This window comes from Rattus rattus, chromosome 4 (genome assembly GCF_011064425.1).
Source record: "Rattus rattus isolate New Zealand chromosome 4, Rrattus_CSIRO_v1, whole genome shotgun sequence".
Classification (NCBI taxonomy): domain Eukaryota; kingdom Metazoa; phylum Chordata; class Mammalia; order Rodentia; family Muridae; genus Rattus; species Rattus rattus.
In genome coordinates, this window is record NC_046157.1 from 111538240 (window position 1) to 111542381 (window position 4142).

The window sequence follows — 4142 nt, forward strand, 5'->3', positions numbered from 1 at the left end:
CCTTTAACATGTACCTCTACAATCAGGAATGCATGTGCACATCCATGAGATGCACATAGGTAGGTACTTAAAGGGTCCCAGTGTTCTCTCCCAAAAGGCCCATACTATCACATGATTTTTCAGAAATTATCAATAGACACAGGGTGCAGAGGGTGAATCCTTAGCATAGCAATGCAAAACAACGGAAAGATCCCATCGCATTTGCGCATAGGTATGGAGTTAGGTATCCCTGAATGCTACATCCTTTTCCTGAAACTCAGGACTTAAAACGTGATTACATCGTCTTAAGAAACAAATGAAAATACAAGAAAAGGAACGCAAGGCATCAAACCCAGTCACTATTGCTGATGCTAAGAAATGCTTGCTGACAGGAGCCTGGTATAGCTGCCTCCTGAGAGGCTCAGCCAGAGCCTGACCAATACAGATGTGGATGCTCGCAGCATTGGACTGAGTGTGGGGACCCCAGTGGAGGAGTTAGAGAAAGGACTGAAGGAGCTGAAGGGGTTTGCAACCCCACAGGAAGAACAACAGTTTCAACCAACCAGACCCCTTCAAAGTTCCCAGGGATTAAACCACCAACCAAAGAGTACGCATGGTTGGGGGGACCCATGGCTCCAGCTGGATATGTAGCAGAGGATGGCCTTACTGGGCATCACTGGGAGGGGAGCCCCTTGGTCTTCCAGATGCTTGATGACCCAGTGTAGGGGAATGCTAGGGCACTGAGGTAGGTGTGGGTGGGTGGGTGTCTAGAGGTGAGACAGGGGAGGGGGAAGGGGGTTTGTAGAGGGAATTGGGGAAAGAGATAACATTTGAAATGTCAATAAATAAAATAACCAATAAAAAATGAAAAAGGAAAGGAAAGGAAAGCAGGTGGAGGTGGGTGGGGGGAGCAAGAGACTTTTTTTTTTCCTGAAAGGTTTCTGCTAATTAAGATGTTGAAAGCAATTTTAACACCATTTCTCACCAGAGTGACAATTCTGGCAGGCTTACAGATTAGCATCCTGGGACTCTCAAACTGGATGTCCGTGTTTTGTCAGAATGTGCTAGGGACTGCAATGGGCTTGGTGATACAAAACAGTATGCCTACCACATAAAGTACCTCACCAGGCGATTTTGAGGAACTGGCCCTTTGGGCAATTATTTTAAGCAGAAAGAAATGATGTCCATTGTGACCCCACCACTGACTCCCATTGAGAGACAGAAACATTTACTACCATGGGAAAATGCCTGTGACATGTCAGGGACTTCAAAGTGGCGTGTGTATCTTTAATGCCATTCTGTCCTGGGAACCAGAGCAGAGAGCGAGCTTGCTCAGCACCACGGAGCCTGCTGCTTACTAGAACCCTCTCCCTTTGGCATCAGTTTCTCCAGATTACACACATTCAGCTAATCCCCGCATCAGCCTTTTTTTTTTTTTTTTTTTTTTTTTTTTTTTAAGGAGCTGGGGACCAACCCAGGGCCTTGCTTCTACCACTGAGCTAAATCCCCAACCCCCAAAAGCCTACAGCACCCGGTATTCCCAAGCAGTCTCCCATCCAAGTACTAACCAGGCCGGACCCTGCTTAGCTTCCGAGATCAGACGAGATCGGGCGCGTTCAGGGTGTATGGCCGTAGGCCGGCATCAGCCTTCTAAGGACAACAAGCAAAGAGCAGCCCTGCTCTTTTCTCATGAAAATCTTGATACAAGGGATGCAGGGCAACCTTCCCTCTAGTATAGGTTAAATTGTAACCATCCTTGTGGGGATGAAGATATACTAGAGAGATATTCGTGCACCTCCCTGTGCCTCTCAGACCATTGAAACAATGAGCCCCTCCCCCAAACTGAAAATATCCCTAGAGTCTCATGGTGGGAGACGGAAGGCTGAGGTCCTGCAGTCAGCCAGAGCGGGGAAAGATTTACAATGTGTCAAAAGCCCGGTGCAGCAGAGAGTGGAACCCAGACAATGACTGGGTTATTGATCGACAAAACCATACCCCAACCAGGACTTAGTGCAGTGATCTTTAACTGTCCTAATGCTGCAACCCTTTGATACAGTTCCTCCTGTTGTAGTGACCTGCAACCCATAAAATTATTTCTGTTGCTACTTCATAACTGTAGTTTTGCTACTCTTATTAATCACAATATAAATATTTATTTCCAGTGGCCTTAACCCTTCTGAAAGAGTTATTTGACCTCAAGGAGTCTCAACCCACAGGTTGAGAACTGTTGGTTTAGTAAAATAAGTCTCTCCCTGGCTAAACCTTACCCACACACTAAGGCCTGCAAAATAAATTGGGGGAATAATTGGATTTTTTTGTTTCTCTTATCAGAGTGTGCACATGCACACACCCATACACACAACCAAATATATGTAGTGAAATTGTTTAAAGAGCTAAATTAACAGTGAAAAGCAGAAAAAAAAAGATATGTATTCAATATGGCTGTGCTTTTATTAGTTTATTGGGCCACCATTCGCCCACTAAATAGTCATTCATGCCCAACTCTGTGTCACACCTAACATCCTGACAAAGAGGCAGAAACCTTTCAGAATGTATTAACTTAACGAAGTATTAGTTTCCACCAATCACAGTGCTGAGAGTGCTGTCAGGCGGCGTCCAAGGCTCTCAGCATATCTCTACCCCATCTTGCTATACCTTGCCTTCTTTCTTTTCTCTGTTACCATAAAAAGTTCATGAAAATCGCTGTCCCTTTGGAACATGGAATGTGGGAGAACTGAATCTATGTCCCCAAGCCATGGCTGCTTGAATGTGCCTTCAGAATGGGTAGTGGCTTTTATTCCTGTGAGGTGAGCACTGGTTTGTTTTGTTTTTATTGCAGCCCGAGTGGAGAGCAAAGTTGTTGTTTCAAGAGTTGTTCTTACCTTGTCTCATGGAGGAACCAGGGATCCAACCCAGGTCTAGCCGTAATACATCTTCCTGGTTCTAATTTAGCCCTCTTAAATGACTTATAGGGGGCAGGTGACTGAGCTTGGTTCATCGCGGCTATCAAGTGGAGGACTCCCACTCTAATGCTACTATTGAGACATTTCAGTTCAGAAAGGGTATATGCACTTTGCTTTAAGTCATGCATCCAGTCAATGACTGATGTGCCTTAGAAATGGCATCAAGATCGAGTCTAAGGACTAAAGTAGAATTCTCCCTGTTCTACAGTATCCCCCCTACTCAATATACCCAACAAATTCATTTGAAAAGTGCTATGATTTATGACCGACTTTTGTATGTTAACTATAAAAACATCATTACATTGTTACATATGCATTGGAACATAGTGTTTGGAGTGACTTAAATCTGTTTTCCTGGGCCATGTAAACTCCTATTTGACACCAGTACATGTGATGCCCAAGTCGCAGGGACCCCCAAACTACCGAGGAGCTAATTTCAATGCAAACACATAAGGGTTTTTATTACAAGCTTGCAAGCAAGGACTCTCACCGTCAGTGTCTCAGCGCAGTGGGTCAGAAGTGAAATCCCCAAGTCTAGGGGTGCAGGGTATTCACTGTGGTTACACCAAGCTTGGGGGATTTCCATGTGGGTCAGCAAGTTACTATTTTTAAAACTGCATTTCTGGCATAATCTGCAGGAACCAAACATAGGGGCAAAAACACCTGACACACAGGATGGCTAGGTCATGTATTCTCTGTAGGATGTTTTAGGTTGGCTCTATGTACCTTGACCCTGCTGGTGTAGCCTGACTGGCTGTTGCTAGGGGGTGGGGTGGGGTGTTTCCATAGGATGCTTGCTCAAGTGGACTCTGTAGCTTTTCTCCTGGAGTTGGAGTTTAGACCCTGGAGCTTCAAAACAGAATTGGCTGAGCCTTACATGCAAACATTTTCTTATTCTCTTAGAGGTGAGACCTGTGCTTTCCCATGAGCATCCCTATGGTCTGTATTCTGTGATGTCTCTTGAGCCCTGGCTGTGTCTTTGTTATGCATCATACATGAGTGGGCAGTATGCCTGCAACAGATGTTCCACTCGGGTTTAGTGAAAGAATAGAGAAACGGTTGTATAAACAAAGGAGCCAACAAAGCCACTTCGCATTTCTTTATTCCGTGTCTTCAGCTCTTCTCCTTCCCCATGAGTTAGGCCAAAATTATCAGGGACAGGGCCTGAGGCAGGAAGTGAATGCTCTCCTTACAACAAAC

The 4142-nt window shown here is 45.1% G+C and overlaps 1 non-coding gene across 1 annotated transcript; it reads right to left on the reverse strand.

Annotated features, from left to right (window-relative positions):
* Positions 1 to 1498: 1498 nt before the first annotated feature.
* Positions 1499 to 1616, reverse strand: LOC116899933. The gene has a single exon (XR_004387901.1). It is a non-coding gene; the product is annotated as a 5S ribosomal RNA (ribosomal RNA).
* Between the last annotated feature and the right edge of the window lie 2526 nt (positions 1617 to 4142).